Here is a 17,771-nt window from a genome sequence, read left to right as displayed (position 1 = left end):
ATAGGGGTACATACTAGTTTCGAATCTTCCATGCCATATTTCTTCAAGATCTGCTTGAGGTACTTGGTTTGAGATAAAAAGATACCGCCTTCATTTTGTTGGATTGGTAGTCCAAGAAAATATGTCAGCTCTCCAAGCAATGACATTTCGAATTCTTTCTGCATTACCAAGGCAAAGTTTTTACTCATAGCTTCTTCATTACTGCCAAAGATAATATCATCTACATACACAACAAGTATTAGCAATTTGTCATTTTCAATTTTTATATAAAGATTGTTATCTGCTGATCCTTTTGAAAAACCTTGTTGATGAAGGTATTTGTCCAAATGATAGTACCAAGCCCTTGGAGCTTGTTTAAGACCATAGAGAGCCAGTCCCACTATTTTTCCTCAGATTGACATATACGCGACTGTGCAGTGTCTAACTCACGTATATAAGCGACTCCCCTTTATGAAACTTGCGTATGAGATTTAGGACACTGACGTTTTACACTTTCAGCTCCCCCTGAGTCTATTATGTCTGTATATGGTGTTGTGCCACATCTCTCTGACTGTACTTCCTTCTTCTTCCATATCTTTAAGAGTGATGATGTTTTCTCCTTTTGGTGTGGAGCTCGTACCTTGTTCCTGCATTCCTTTTCTATATGTCCAAGCTTGTTACATGCATAACATCTCATATGTTTCATATTCCTTCTGTAGCAGTCAACAGCTCTGTGACCAAACATATTGCAAGAAAAACAATATCCCTTAAAGTACCTGGAACGTGATGATCTTTCTATGTGATGGTATTGAACCATTCTTCTTCTGCATCTAGCTGCAACATGTCCAAGATTATGACATACATAACATTCAACATTATTCATCGGAGGAGTAAAAGATTTTCTTTGAAGAATTTATTTCCTTGGCTGTTGATGGGATTGACCTCTCATCTCCTTTTTGAGCATTTCAGATTTTGCATTGGAGTCCCTTGTCTTACTTTGTGAACTATATTCTCCTTCAACAGATCCATGGAAACCAAGACCAGTTTTGATAGCAGGAGACCTTTGACTACTAAGAATATCATCCAAGATCTTAGTACTATCTTGAAATCGTAAGAGCTTATCTTTTTCTTCTAATTTATCTTTTAGAATATTTACCTCAACCTGATATTGCTCTTCCTTTTCAAGATACTGCTTCTTCATGTTTTCTTCAGCATTTCTTCCTTCGTCCAATTGATGTCTTAGTTGAAGAACTTTGTTTTCTTGTTTTTCAAGAGATTGGAGTAGTTCTTTATTCTGCTTCTTTGATTCTTCTAGATCTTCCTTTAGCGAGTGGATCGTAGCTTCAAGCCTTTCATAATAACTGGATCTATCTCTGAGTTTCTTGATTGTTGTGCTCCTTTCATTGACTTCGTTTCTTAATGATGTCACTTCATCCTGCAACTTTTGACATTGAACTACCTTGTCCTTGAATACCTACCTTACCTTGTTTCCTTCCTCTAGTTGAACTTTTAGTTTGGTAGCTTCTTCTTTGAAGCCACATTCCCTTTTGTTCAACAGACCTTGTTGATCTCTGATTTTGTCTGTAAGCTTTTAAATTCTGCCTCTATTTGATACCTTTCTTGCTCACCCATAAGAGAAAATTTAGTTGTTTCGTTACCACTTTCATCATCTTCAAATGGATAGATAACTGTATCACCAGAGGATAACAAATTCATACCTGATAATTCTTGCTCACCTTCATTCTGAAATGATTCTGAATCTGAAGTGCTTCTTCCACATATTCCCCAATCAATTCTCCCACTGTCATAGTCTTTCTGAGATGTCTTCTTCTTCTTAGGTGCTTTCTTCTTGAGCTTCTTTCCCATTGTCCTATGGATCTCCTTCAAGCGATCAAGCTTCAACCAAAGGACCTGCTCTGATACCAATTGTTGGAAATAATACTGAGAGGAGGGGGTGAATCTGTATTATCAAATCAATATAACTTTTTCATTTCCATATTCAGATTCATATATGTCACTTCCACAACTATGATTAATGCAACCAGTGTATATCCAGTAAACTTATGATTCAGTTAGTTGATCCTTAATGAGTGCATTAGAACATTATTAATCATATGAATAGTAAACTGAAGTAGTAAAACAGATCATCACACACAAGAAGCACACATGAACACCATGATATAAGGTGGAAACCCAATGTGGGTGAAAACAACCTGCTGCAAGTCGTCTCTATCTTCCTTTAATAAGAAAACTTCCTTTTACAATATTTTTGTACTGGTGCAGTCTTATACCAGTACACAGGCTTCTAATTGCAAAAGGCTACAACCTTTTTCATTCTCCAGATACTCCTAGAAGGGAGCTACAACCCACTTAGCTCTTGTACTAGCCGATCCATTTACTAGTACATAGGTGCAAGCCTACTGAAAAGCTCCAACCTTTACTAGTTTTCTTAGCTCTTGTACTAGCTAGTACATAGGTGCCGACCTACAGAAGGCTAAGACCTTCTCTTTCTTCCTCCAGGTACCACATTTCATACATTTTCAGACTAGGTACTCATGGAACACAACATCATAATCTGAAAGGCCAAGTTTCATCCCATTTTCATACTGGACCAATCAATATCATTGAAACACATAATTAACCAACATCAATCTTTACATCACTCAAAACTGAATCACTGAAACCCCAATATATAGAATCAATCAAACACTTCTCAGAATGTTGTAACCAGAAAACAGTAATAGTAACCAGACACTAATTCTGAACCCAGAACACTACAAAATAGACAAAAGCAGCTAAAACAAATTCCAAGAAAGGTCCGCAACGTCACCAATAGTAACTTGTGAACATCCGCTCTCCCGCTCTTTGAAAACTGCGAATCTCTGCACCTACAGTCATGGCTAACCTGCGGGTCTCTGCACCTGTGGCCGTGGCTGACCTGCGGGTCTCTACACCTGCGGCCGTGTCTGATCTATGATTCTCCGCACCTGCGACTGTCTCTGAACTGCAGTTCTCCGCACCTGCAGTCGTGTCGCACCTGCGGTCCTTCGATTATAGAGGTTTTCAGACTTCAAGTATACCCCAGACTATCAGATTTATAGATCTGATCATGCACCAAGGAGATCTCAACCCATCAGTAGATTTGTCTATGATACTCAAGTTTCTCCTTGATTCAGATCTAGCTATCACTCACCAACCGATCACTAGAATTTCAGATCTTTTTTCTTCTTAAGATATTCAACACATCGGTACACAGCCAAATGATCTCCTTTCCTTTTTATAGACAAAGCCTTACACAAAACACGGTCCAAAACCATAGGAATCCAATTCTAGGGACCCAAAACCTGGGTTCAATACTTTAGAAGCAAAACCACAGACCAAAACCATAGGATCAAAAACATTGGACAAATACCATGGACCAAACATACGATTTCCCACATGCGCGTTTTCAATAGATCACCTTCATCAGTGTTGGATGATAAGACTCCACAAGAGGTATGGACTGGTAAGAAACCCACTCTTTCACATCTGAGGGTATTTGGATGTGATGCATATGTACATGTTCCAAATGAGAAAAGAACAAAGTTGGATAATAAATCTAAATATTGCATCTTTATTGGGTATAAGGATGGTTTAAAGGGTTATAAATTTTGGAACCCAGTAATAAGGAAGGTTGTGTACAGCCAAGACGTAGTGTTTAGAGAGGTGAAAAATGTTATTAAACATGAAATCCCATCAAAGGAACTTGAGAAGATAGAGTTTGAGCTAAAGGAGGAAGAATCATGTTCTACAGCAGAAGGGGAATCAAAAGATGAAGAATCACAAACTCCGGTTGTGAGAAGATCAGTTCGAGAAAGAAGGTAGCCAGAAAGGTATAGTCCATCTGCTTTCTATTAAAATTTTGCTTTATATATTACTGATGATGACCCCAGAACTGTGAAGGAAGCAATAGATTCAGAGGATGGAAAACTTTGGAAAGAGGCCATGGTTGATGAAATGACATCTTTGCACAAAAGTGGGGCTTGGGATCTGGTAGAATTGTCAACTGGAAGGAAACCCATTGGCAGCAAATGGGTGTTCAAGAAGAAGACAAATGCAAAAGGAAATGTGGAGAAATACAAAGCTCGGTTAGTAGAAAAAAGTTATTCCCAAGTGTCGGGAATTTATTTTGGTGATATTTTTTCTCATGTTGTCAAGGTAGCTTCTATTAGATTACTTTTATTTGTTGCTACTGCTTTTGATTTTGAGATAGCACAGATGGATGTGAAGACATCATTTCTCCACAGGGATCTAGAAGAGGAGATCTACATGAAGCAACCTGAAGGATTTGCGGTGAAGGGTAAGAAAGAACTGGTATGCAAGTTAAAGAAGTCACTGTATGGGTTAAAATAGTCACCAAGGATGTGGTATCATAAATTTGATGCATTTATACGGGGACTAGGCTTCACCAGAAGCAAGGCAGATCACTGTGTGTATTTCAAATTAATTGGTGATCATGTTATTTATCTGGTATTTTATGTGGATGATATGTTGCTGGTTGTAAATGTCAAAGAAATTATCCAAGATTTGATGACCCAATTGTCCTCCAAATTAAACATGAAAGATCTTGGTGCTGCAAACTATATTGTGGGCATGGAAATTAAAAGAGATCGAGCAAAGAGGAAGCTGTGCTTAAACTAGAGGAAGTATGTTGAGACAATGTTGCAGACGTTTAATATACAGGATAGTAAACCGGTGAAGGTACTTATTCCTGTAGGTGTAAAGTTATCTGCTAAACGATGCCCCAAGACACAGGAAGAGGAAGAGGATATGTCCCATGTTCCATATGCAAGTGCAATCGGTAGCCTGATGTATGCGATGGTCTGTACTAGACCAAACATTGCACATGTACTTGGAGGATTGAGCAGGTTTATGTCCAAACTAGGGAAGGATCATTGGACAATAGTGAAGTAGGTTTTTAGGTATTTTCATGGCACTAGTGATTATGGTTTGTGCTACCAAGGAAGACCAGTATTGGAAAGAGTTTTGGATATCCATGGCTTTGTTGATGAGGACTGGGTTGGAGATCTGGATCAAAAAAGATCTACAAGTGGGTATGTGTTTAACCTTTTTGTACGTACAGTCAGTTGGATGAGTAAGAAACAATCTGTAGTGGCACTATCAACCACAGAGGCAAAATACGTGGCAGCCACTCATGCAAGCAAGGAAGCAGTTTGGTTGCAGAGATTGTGTTCAAGTATGGGGTTAGTACAGGGAGCTATAAGGATATACTGTGACAGCCAAAGTGAATTTTTCTTGGCAAACAACCCTACTTATCATTCAAAGACAAAGCACATTGATGTTCGGTATACTTTGTGAGGGATACGATAGAAGACAAAAAGGTGTTGCTAGTAAAGGTGGACACTTTGAAGAATACTATAGATGCATTAACAAAATCTATAAGCTCTGAGAAGTTTTCTTGGTGTAGAGAAACAATGGGTGTTGCAGGGCTGGATAAATGACTAATTTCTCCTATGGCCCCTAGTGGAAAGAAAACAACAAGTGGGAGAATGTTGGGTTGTGTTATATTCTTTCCACGACTAGCCTACGTAGTTAACCGAGGGGTTAGAGGGGGGGTGGAGCCCACCCCTTCATTGCACTGATTACGCAGCAAGGGGGTCAGGGGGGGCAGCATCTTCCCTTGTCTAGGGGGTTTGAGGGGGTGAGTAGCCCCCCTCTACAAGGTCCGGGGTAGCGCCCCAGGGAAATTTTTTTTGGACCCTATATTAGGTTGGACGGACCTACCTATGGTTTTGTGCATGGTTTTTGGTCCATGGTATTGGATGCTTTGGGATGTATAAATATGTATTGTAATATTGAAAGGAACATAATGAAAAATCAAGCTAGTAGTCTGGTTTTGGGATCCAGGGGAAAATCTCTGTGTCTATGTGTTATGCTATCGCATCGTTTATTTTTGGTGTTTTAGAATTCCTATGCAAGTAATTTCTAGACGGGGTTAAAACCTATAGTTTTCTTGGCTTAACCATGGCTTGACTAAGATGGTTAAATGAAAAATGTTCGATCATGTGTTCACCAAATACATATGTGAACCCACAAGTTTCCTATAAATAGTAACCTTCACTACATCACCTAATGTAGCATCTTCCTTCCTCCAATTACCTGCTAAAAAAGTATCCATGGGTTTGTTGCTCTCCATGTGGAACTTCTTCATTATCTCATTGGCATACTTTCCCTAAGAGATGAACAATTCCTCGTCTCCTTTCCATACTTTCATACCAAGAAATTAATGCATGAGCCCCAAGTCCTTCATCTTGAATTATCTTGAAATATCCTCTTTGCAAGATTTTATTAGCTTCTCATCACCTGTTAGAATCAAATCATTGACATATAATACTATAATAAACAATTTACCTTCAAGCACAATATGGTAAAGTTTCTCATCTGCTTCACTTTTGGTGAAGTCCAACTTGGTGAATTTGTTGTCAATCCTAGTGTACCAAGCACAGGGTGCTTGTTTTGGTCTATATAATGCTCGCTTGAGTCTGCACACATGTGACTCTCTGTTGAAGGTCTCAAATCCTTCCGGATATTCAATATACACCTCTTCCTCAATCATGCCATTGAGGAATGTTGTCTTCATATCCATCTAATGTATCTTCCATCCCATCTATTCTGACAGTGCTCAAATAGATATGATTGAAGAGTACCTTGCTACTGGAGCAAAGATTTGCTCGTAATCAATTCCCTCCACCTGATAGAATCCTCTAGCCATAAATATGACCTTATGTTTCTCCACACTTCCATATGCTACTTTCTTTACCTTGTAAATCCATATGGAACTCACCACTAACTTGTCTGCTAGTCTTTGGGTGACTTCCCAAATATTGTTTCTGATAGTGGAGTCATACTCCTCAACCATGGCACTAGCCCACAGTGGTTGTTGCAATACTTCCTCAAATGAGGATGGATCAACCTTGAAACTCTCACTTATCATAGCCATGTAGTCATTGTACCGATCTGGTGACCTTCTCTTCCTGTTTTGTGATGTGGGTTCTCCCACATTCCCTCTAGCATCATGCATCAATCTGTCAACCTCTCTAGTGTGCTTTTTTCCGTCTCTAGAAGTCTCTACATGAGTGGGTGCTTCCAATCTTTTCTCATTTTCATGTGGCTGCTCCACATCATCCCCGGGTTCTTCCTTTGGAGTTAAAAGCTCCTCTTATGCATGTAATTGAAGCTCCCTCCCAAGGGAACATCTCATGGCCTTCTCTTCATAGAACTTCACATCTCTACAAACAACTATCATCCTGTTGGATGGTAGGTACATCCATACTTGTGATGTGTATCAATGTACCCCACAAATATGCCCAACTTAGTTATTTGCTCTAGCTTTTTCTGTGCATCCTTGGAAACATGACAGGAGACTGATGAACCAAAGATCATAAAGTGTGTCACATATGATTTCTTACCTGAAAAAACTTCTTCTGGTGTACTCATCCTGAGAATCAATGAGGGCTTTTCTTTTGCAAATAAATAGCTATGTTTCATGCTTCAGCCCACAAGTGCAATGGTAGGCCCTAATCATCTAACATCACTCGTGTCGCTCCCAAAATACTTATGTTCTTTCTTTCAGCCACCCCATTTTGTTGTGGGTTATGAGGTGCTATTAACTCCCATCAAATTCCTTCTGATGCACAGAAGTTCTTGAATTTATTCGACACATGTTCTCCACCATTATCACTTCTGATAGATTTAACTTTCCTTCTAGTGTCTTTGTCAATAAGTACTTTAAATTCACAAAATTTAGAAAACATATTATCTTTCTTTTGCATGAAGAAAATACAACACTTAGGGAAAAAAATCATCAAAAAATATTACATAATACCTGTGCTTGGTCGTGGATGCTATTGAGAACGCTCCACACACATCTCAGTGAACTCCATCAAGTATCGCTTGTGCTCAACTGTCTTTTTCATGAAAGGAAGATTTGGTGTACTTCCCCAATGTACACCCTTTTCATGTGTCTCTCTTCTCTAATGCACCCTTGGGAAGTCCTATTGAAATTCTTTGTATGATCATCAAAGATTTGTGGTGCAAGTGACCCAATATTTTATGCCACAAATCACCAATGTCTCAGCTCTACACCTTCTCTTATTTAGTGCTCAAAGAAGTGTAGTCTTCTACATCCAATTTGTAGAGTTTCTTCACTTGAACCCTGATCCGCTTCACCTGTCGTGATGCTATGTGATGAAGGAAATCCTTTCCTTTCCTAAATATAACATCATAACCAAGGTCCTCCAACATGGTAACTGACACCAAATTCTTCTTCAAACCCGAAGCATACATGATATCATTTAATGTGAGGGGAGAACTAGACTCCCTCTAAAAGGTAACAATATTGATATTGGTCACACTATACCTTCCATCATCGCCCATCTCGTTGTGAATCTGGAGGTCCTTCTCCAATTCACTAAAGAACTCTTTGTTTCTAGTTATATGGAATGATGCTCCACTATCCAAGTACCATAAACTACCCATCACTGATGTCACCATGCAAGCAATGAGGGTTAAATCTAGTTTGAATTTTGAAGCAACAACTTCACCTGCCGCTCCTCATGAGGGATTCTTACCAGCCTTCTTGTGAGGACACTTTGTGGTGTAGTGTCCGAACTCGTGATAATGAAAACATTTAATCTTCAACATGTCCTTCCTCTTTCCGCCATGACTAGAATGTGATTTGGAATGGGATGACTTCCCTTTCCTTTTCTTTTCCTTTCTAGCTAAGGCGTAGTTCTCCTCATCATGATGAATTTATGAGGATCCATCTCTAGTTTTCTATTGAATCCCTTATTGTACCAAGTCGTACCATAATCACTCCCACTCTGGTAACTTCTCCCTCCCATTAAATGAGTCCTCTTAGTTTTGCCTAATATTGGGAAGTTCTAGAAGTGTCAGGATCACCATATTGTCTTTAGAAACTATAATATTGACACTTCCAAGCTCATCCTGACATTGGGTGAACTTGGTCAAGTACTTTGGTATTTTGTCTCCCTTCTCCATCTTGGAATTTCTGAGCTTGTCCTTCAGTTCCAGCTTCATGTGGCCACTGTTGTTTTGAAATAGGTCCATCAAGTCCTTCACACATTTCAAATGGAGTTTCCTTACCATGGAGGTTCGAGATAATACTATCTCGAACTCTTTCTAATATAATCCTTCTTGCCTTTGCCACACACTTTCTCCACTCTGCCAAATCCTGAGCATTAGCTAGCTTAGGAATATCTTTGTCTATGAATTCCTTAAGCCTGTCGTCTTCCAACACTATCTTCGTCATGTACTTCCAAGCAATATAGTTCAAACTACCCTCAAGAGAATATTCAAGTCTCAATCCATAGAATGACATCTTGTTGGTTTTGAAGTATGATACTACAAATTTGATTTATTCTGCAAAAGACAAAATTGTATTCTCCTCTTTTATAGTGATTTCAAATCTAATACCATGTACAAATTCCTTGTAGATTCAAACTGTAGATTTTAATATGCTAAAACAATTGACTTGAATCTACTCTACTCATATGTGGAAACAATGAATTATTGATGACATCACAAAGCATAAAAGAGAATTCAATTACACATAACACAATAATTTTATGGGGAAAGCCACTGCTAAAAAACCTTGCTATCTATATATTTCACGAATAAGAAAATATGGGAAGATTACAATGTTTTTCTGAAGCCTGAGCAACCTCTGCACTATCTCAATCTCTCACACTACTTCATAAACATGCTCCAACCAATACTTGGCCAAATATGTTGCCTACCAAGCTCGTATTTCCTTGCGTAACTTCCTAGAGAATTATCCCATATTTTATTGGGAAATTCCTCAGTTATTAATTGCAAAATATTCATAGGCCTTCCTATGATTGCATGAACCACCTGCACAATTCAGATGATCATACAATTGATACTTACTATCCCTGAACTCCAATCTCAATTGTGTCTTTCTATGATATGAAATGCATGAGTTAATTATGAGTGAATCTTCAGTTTACTGGTTGAGCAGTGTTGGTTACACCCCACTACTATAGGTTACACCCCACTGTTGGATCTCCCACTATTTCCTCCATTAGTTGGAACTAGTTTACCTGAATTTAACTCAGTTAAACTGAATTAAATAATTACAACTCAAAATAAACTCAACCTTGACCTCTAAAATTTAGGAATCACTCTACATGACTCTAGATATAATCCCAACTCGAATTAACTATGCTAACTAAGTCAAATTAACTTAGTTAACTATTACAAGTTTCTATGAGCACAGACTGCCACAAGATCTTCTGCTTCATGTCAACAATTATGGCATCTCTCTTATTAGTGATATAGTAGACCGGGAACACTCCACTATATTCCAACTGGCATGGAAATCTGCTTGGAGCCTGCATATCCCTTCGATTTGGCACCGTCAATGGAATCAGTATATAGTAGCACTGACATAATCGCACACTAGAATCACTGAAGGGGAAGACGAGATTATCTGGGCTCATGCAAAGAATGGATTATACTCCCCTAAAGAGGGATAACGTTGTATTATTGCTTACCTTCAACCTCCAATAGTAGATTTATGGTGGAAGCACCTGTGGAAATTGTAGGCTCCCCCCCCGATTTATATTATTCATGTGGACTGCTCTGAGAAATAAGGCAGCCATGGGTGACAATCTGAATAAAAGAGCATTACAAGGACCATCATGGTGTTATCTCTGCAAAAACAGTTTTGAAACTATTGACCATATTTTTCTCACTTGTCCGATTATTATAGACCTCTGGAACTCCACCCTCTCGGCCTTCAAATCCCAATGCTCATGGTAGGGTAGGACTATGCTTGATGCCTGGAACATATGGTGGTCCACTGCATCCTCAAACAAAGAAAGGAATCTCCCCCTTCTCACTTGCAAGGCAATTTGGATTGCTCGTAACCATTGCATATTTCAAGATATCATTCCACATTGGCCATCCATCATTGCCCGCTTGTTGGCTGACTACAACTCCCTCCCGGAAGACGATAAAATTCCTGCACTGAGGAACATTCCCCCTGAGATCATAAATAGAGAACAAACCTAGGCATACTTTGATGGCTCAGCACAAGAAGCCGGGTGCGGGGGAGGTGTGCATTACTATACCTTGCTAACTCTCATTTTTGTAAAATACAGATGGGACTGTGAAGGGGAACCAACAACTTCACTTAGATGCTCACTCTAAAACACCTCATACATTTTTCTCTAGAAAAGCATTGCAGGAACATCCAAATTTTTGGGGATTCAAAAATAGTATGCAATTGGATAAATAATAAATCAAACTGCACTACATACTCTTTGAGACCCATTTTGGAAGAATCTCTTAGACTCATCACACTTTGATTACTTTGTTTGTCGCCATATCTAGAAGGAGAGGAACCAATATGCCAACCAGCTTTCCAAGGAAGTGGCGAACCAGCCTCATGGCTCATGGCTGATCCTGGAGCAGAGGAACAGGGTACATTACCAATACTATCACCGTCCATACATGGATATTACTGCATGACTGGCTCTGAAGGAGCCATTTTATTTACTTGTTTATAGTATTTGTATTAAGTTATCAGATGTACATAAATGGCCAATATAAATACTCCTTTCGTGGAGCTTTTTTTATCTTTACTTTGAACATTACAGAAGATTTATACTCCCTACGTGGAGAACATAGATCCACAATTTTGATACTCTTTTTGTTGACTGGCAACAAACACTCATAAAGCATATGCAGAATGCATCTACAATATGTAATTTTCTATTATTAATGAAAATTATGATTTTTCCAAAGCAAAAAAATAAATAAATAGTAATTAAAAAAAAAATTCTATGAGAATTAGAATTACAATTTAATTCCTAATTTACTTCAAGGAAAAAAATAAATTAGTATTTTTTATTGCATTTTCAAAATGCTCTGATGTGGTGGCCATACAAGGTGAACCAAAGGTCCAACATGTGGTAAGAACAAAGGGAGTTTAAAATTTGTGCCTCGATGTCCATGAGAGGTTTGACATTACATGAGGATTTGGATTCCTAGGCTTTTGGGATCTTGGCGGCCACTTTCTTCATGTATTAATGAATATTCAAATAATTTGCAAGTGGAGAGCACTGACTGTTTTGTATTTGTCCTGGCGACAGATGAAAATGAAGTTTGAGGAGTTCAATAGCAATTAAGTAATCAAATGATGTTACAGACAAGACGAGTGGAGGAGGAGTTTGCACTGGGAAAGTGAAATAAAATTTAAAAAATTTAGAGCAGGGAGGGTTTTTATAGGTGAAGTAGGGGAAATGGTCATATGACATGGCATGATGTCATCGAGGGGGGATGTGGTCGAAGGGGATTGGGTGGTGACAAATTAAAGGTGGACGGGAGTGGGCACAAAAGTTACTATTTACCTTTTAATTTCACCACTCACTTGAAAATGGTGTTAGTAGATTTATGGCATGGTGGATGGTCCCGACCATCCTTTGGCAAGTAAAAGAATCGGAGGCTGCATGCAGCGGTTACCCCTCAGAATCAATATGGGTTGTCGGATCGTTGGGCCCACCCTTTTGACTTTTCAACTCCGGCGGGTAGTGTCGGTCTATCGTCCACGCAAGCTACCCCCCTGAAATGCTTCCGGGGGCTGGTTAGGTGGATATGGATGACAATCCGCCCCTAAACTTGCTTGAACTTTAAATGAAAAGGTGTTCCTATGCTAATTTCCTATTTTAGCATGTTTCACTTTCCTGGTGGCAGGTTCCATGTGTGTGGGATTTAACATTACAGCTTTTGCCATGGTGCCAGGGCTTTACAGTTGCTCCCATCCATGATTTGATTAATTTTTAAGCCAGAAGTCTTGAATTCAACCTCTTAGCCCTCTTACAAAAGTGATGAAGGGAAACAACATACAACATAAGATAAATGAAGGTTGTTCATCATTTGATCTTTTTGGAATAGGTTGGTTTTTGGGTGTGTGCATGAGCTCTCTCTCAATCTATTTCACTAGAGTGTGTGTGTGTATATATATATATATATATATATATATATATATATATCCTTGTTGTATCATCATGTATCTAAGAAAGCACTCCTTTTTCTCTTCTATCTACCCAAGGGAATTGGGCATTAACCTATTTATTTTATTGTCTCCTTGATTCGTTAGGGGGAGTGGGAACTATCATGTGGCCCTCACCACCCCAAACCAATATATTGAATCTCTATTAGGAAATGGTTTATCTTCAACCACATCTCTTACCAAAATCTATCAAAAAATTTGAATTGCTTGTAACTAGTAACATAGTGATTTAATTTGACTAAGCTATGGCTTTCAAGCCATGCAAGTAGGCAAACCTCCCTTAAACTAAGGATCTGTAAGATAGTCCTTAATAGAGTTCAGGCTTCTGTGATCCATATCAAGTTAGAGAGATTTTTTTTGGCGAAAATCACAAGGAATATCATTTGTCGATGCGTTTCGAACCAACTTGTGTGGTTCATCGTCAGGACAAGTTGAAGAAACATATCCAGCAAAGCAAGTTAAATAATCTGAGCAGAGCACCCAACAGCTAACTTGACCAACGGCTAGTTTGACTCTAGGACCGGGGTCAAAATTATTTTATTAGTTAAATAAGAAAGAATTAGGACCAAAAAGTATAAAACAAATTTTTGAAGGTTATTTAGTTAAAAAATATTATTAAAAATTAAAAGCTAATCATAATATAGAAGGAAATTTAGTTAAATAAGGGACCTTAAAATATAATTTAAAGGTTTAAAAAATAATCATATTTAAAAATATTATTAAAAATCATAAATTAATTAATAATTAAAAGCAAAGGTAGATACAAAAAAGACCTAATAAAGAAAATCAAAAGGAGGTTAGGTTCGATAGAAGATTAGCTAAGAAGTCAAAGTTAAAATAAATAAAAAGTAATAATAAACCCATAAATAAATAAATAAAAAGTCAATAAACAATTAAATAAATCAATAAATAAAATTAAATAAATTGGTTAAAATAAATTAGTTAATGATATAAATGAATTAAATGAATGAATAAAATAAATAAAATTAACAATAAAGAAAATTAACTAAGTAAATAAATAACTAAATAAATAAATAAATAACCTTAAAATCTACAATTAAAGGCTTAGAAATATATAAAATAATATTATTAAAACTTATAAAATAATTAATAATTAAAAGCAAAGAAAGTAACCTAAAAGACCTAATCATAAAGAATGTCAAAAGGATGTTAAGTTAGTTGGAAAATTAGTTAAAAAGTCTAAGCTAAAAAAGAACAAAAGTACTAAAAAATAAAATTAACATCAAATAAATAAATAAAAAGTAAATAAATAAATCAATAAATAAATATAAAACGGCTAAAATAAATTATTTATTAATAAATAAATAAAATAATAATAACACTTAAAATAATAAATAGAATAAAATTAACAATAATATATATATATATATATATATATATATATATATATATCAAATAAATAAATAAAAAGTAAATAAATAAAACAATAAATAAATATTAAATAAATATAAAACAGCTAAAATAAATTAGTTATTAATAAATAAATAAAAATAATAACACCTAAAATAATAAATAGAATAAAACTAACAATAAAAAATATACTAAAAACCCCAAAGAGGAGGGCGGAAAAACAACTAGGAAGAGAGTGCTGGGACCCAACACCTACTGATTTTCCAGCCATCCTCCCTATTGAGATTGCTTGGCCTTTTTTCAATCTCAAGCGCTTCCCTAAATTTACGATGATGGAAATGCGAAACCTTAGCAATAACACTGGCCTCCTCAATACAAACATGATGATTGGTTTTCTCAGCATGTTCAGCTAAAGCGGAAGACTTAGCTCGCCTATGCTTCAGGTCCGCTACGTGTTCGCTAATCCTTTGATTGATGGAGCGACTAGTCTCCCCAATATAGGGGGTCCCACATGAACAAGGGATCATATAAACACCATTCATATCCTTAGGGTCAATAGGATCCTTTACAGATCTGAGGGACATACGAATGGTGTTCAGGGGCCTAAAGGACACAGGGATACTATGCTTCCTGAAAATCCTTCCAATTTTATCAGTGGTCCCCTGGACATACGGAAGATGGACACCTGGAATTCACTCCTTCGGTTCCCTTTTTGTCAGAGAATTCTTGGAAGCTTTAAGGAAAGCCCTCTCACCCAAGTATCTACTATAACCATTCTCAACAAAGACATCAAGCAGATGGGATTTCTCATTCTCAAAGCTCTTTTTGTCCGAGATCCTAAGTGCCCGAGTAGCAAGGGTATTGAGAACACCCATCTTTTGAGCCGGGAAATGGTGGGAACTGGCATGAAGATACTGCTCCGTATGAGTTTTCTTTCGAAAAACTCTATGGGCGAGGGAACCATCACTATTCTTAGAAATAAGAATATCCAGGAATGGAAGGCATCCATCAACTTCCTGCTCCTTAGTGAACTTAATGGCTGAGGATTGATTATTGAGATGATCAAAGAAGAGGTCAAGCTCAACCTGGCCATGAGGTCATATGACATTGGTGTCATCCACATACCTTCTCCACAGCTTAGGCAAGAGACGGGAAGAGCTAAGAGCCTTGGACTCAAAATCTTCCATAAACAGATTAGCAACAACAAGGGAAAGCGGTGAGCCCATCGCAACCCCACATGTTTGCTCGAAGAACTCCCCTTCAAAACAGAAGAAGGTGGAAGTGAGACAGATCTCAACCAATCGGGCCGTGTCCGGATCAGTTAGGCGGTTGATCACCTCCATGGCTTCATTAATAGGGATGCAAGTGAACAGGGAGACAACATCAAAACTAACAAGAATGTCCCCAAGATCAAGCTGAATGTGCTTGAGTTCATCAATAAAGGAAGCAGAGTCTTTAACGAAGGACTCCATCCGACCAACCAAGGGTTTAAGCTTTAACGCAAGAAACTTCGCAAGAAGGTAGGTAGGACCCCCAATGGTGTTGACGATGGGCCTTAAGGGGGCTCCTTCTTTGTGAATCTTGGGGAGACCATAGATCCTAGGAGTAATAGGGTTGCTCTCAATGAGCTTATGGTGCAAGGAACTTAAGGAGCTAATGGATTTAATGGCCAAAGCCACATTTCTAGCAACCTTCTTCAAAGGATTTTTGGGAAGCTTTTTGTAGCTACCACTATTATGAAGATGGTCCAACATCTTGCTACAGTAATCAACCTTGTTAAGAATGACGGCAGCACCACCCTTGTCTGCCTTCAGAACAATGATATCTTTGTTCTGGTTTAGGGATTTAAGAACTAAAAATTCATCCTTGCTACGATAGTCCTTCCTTCTATTGGTAGTAAATTGATTTCAAATAATTAATTTTAAATGCTTAAATCGCCCTATCACCCAACCATGTTTCTCCACACTAGAAATATAGTCATAATCACACATTACATAAACAAAAGGAAAACAAAAGATGTTATAATGTATTGAGTAAGCTAAATATTTACTTTTATGTTTTCCTAGTGCATTGTGGATTAATGAATGTAAGTTTTGGATTAACTATTTATGTAAATACAATATATTTATTAATGTACAGGAGCAAGAATGTGTATATCAATTTCAAATAAAATTGGTTAATTATCCAATTGATTATTCATGTTATTTAATTTTTGTAAATTTATTTATATTCTGAATTCATTCCAAAATTTGTATTATAAAAAATCATAAAATTCAATTAGACAAAAATGCAAAATAATAACTTATTGAAACAAGTTAGAGGAAATATTCTAAGGTTGAAATTTTTTATTTGGGTGTTTCTATTTAATAATAAATGTCATGTTAAAATTTATTAAGACATTTTCTAACATCAATAACTCCATGCAATGAGCTCACTCGAGGCATTTTCTAACCTCAATCGCCCCATATAATGAGCCAATGATTTAAAAAAAATCACAAAATTAGTTGACCTGCCTAATTTCATTTGATGTCATATGGATGTTGTAATTTCATTGTGTACTAATATTTGCAGACCCAAACATTCTAAAAATGGGCGCATTATTTATGAAAGTTTGTATAATGTATTGGCTTGAAATGGATAATATAATGGATATCCATAAAGCCTAATGCTATATTTTAGTTGTTTAATCTCATATTACTTGTTATTACATGGTAGTATATATGACATAATTAAGGAAAGAGCATGGGATCAATTTCGCAATTGGAGTGGCTAGCATTGGAAAGCAAGCGAGAAATTTTGATTGTATTGAAATAACGATGAAGTGGGAGGTTGAAGTTATGGCATGACAAAAATGGTTGTGGAACCTAATAATTTAATAGAATCAAATTATTATCACACCTAATAATTTAGTTAAACCAATATTGTATTAAGCAAGAAGTGATCTTTGTTTCCATATACCAATTTCGTTATTAGCTCATGATGAGTGTGTTAGAGTCTAATATAACTATTATAACCCGAAGATATTTTGATTCTAATTTCCACAAAGTTTTAAGTTTTTCTTGATAATTCATAACAAGATTAATATTTGCAATCTAGCATAGTCTCTCTTTATACCACAATTGTTAGTTAAGAAATTAAAGATTGTATGGAATACAACGAAAATTTCACAAAATGAACGAAAAATCCTCTCCACACAAAGCTCTCTCAAAATGAAATATCTTTACATAAGGCTCTCTGCACAATGAAATATTTACGGATAAGCTTCATCAAGTAATTTAGTTGACACACGTACTCATTAGAATCG

This window comes from Pinus tabuliformis, chromosome 9, assembly GCF_031772625.1.
Source record: "Pinus tabuliformis cultivar Carrire ecotype Pingquan chromosome 9, CPIR1, whole genome shotgun sequence".
Lineage (NCBI taxonomy): Eukaryota > Viridiplantae > Streptophyta > Pinopsida > Pinales > Pinaceae > Pinus > Pinus tabuliformis.
Note: the sequence above shows the minus strand (reverse complement) of the source record.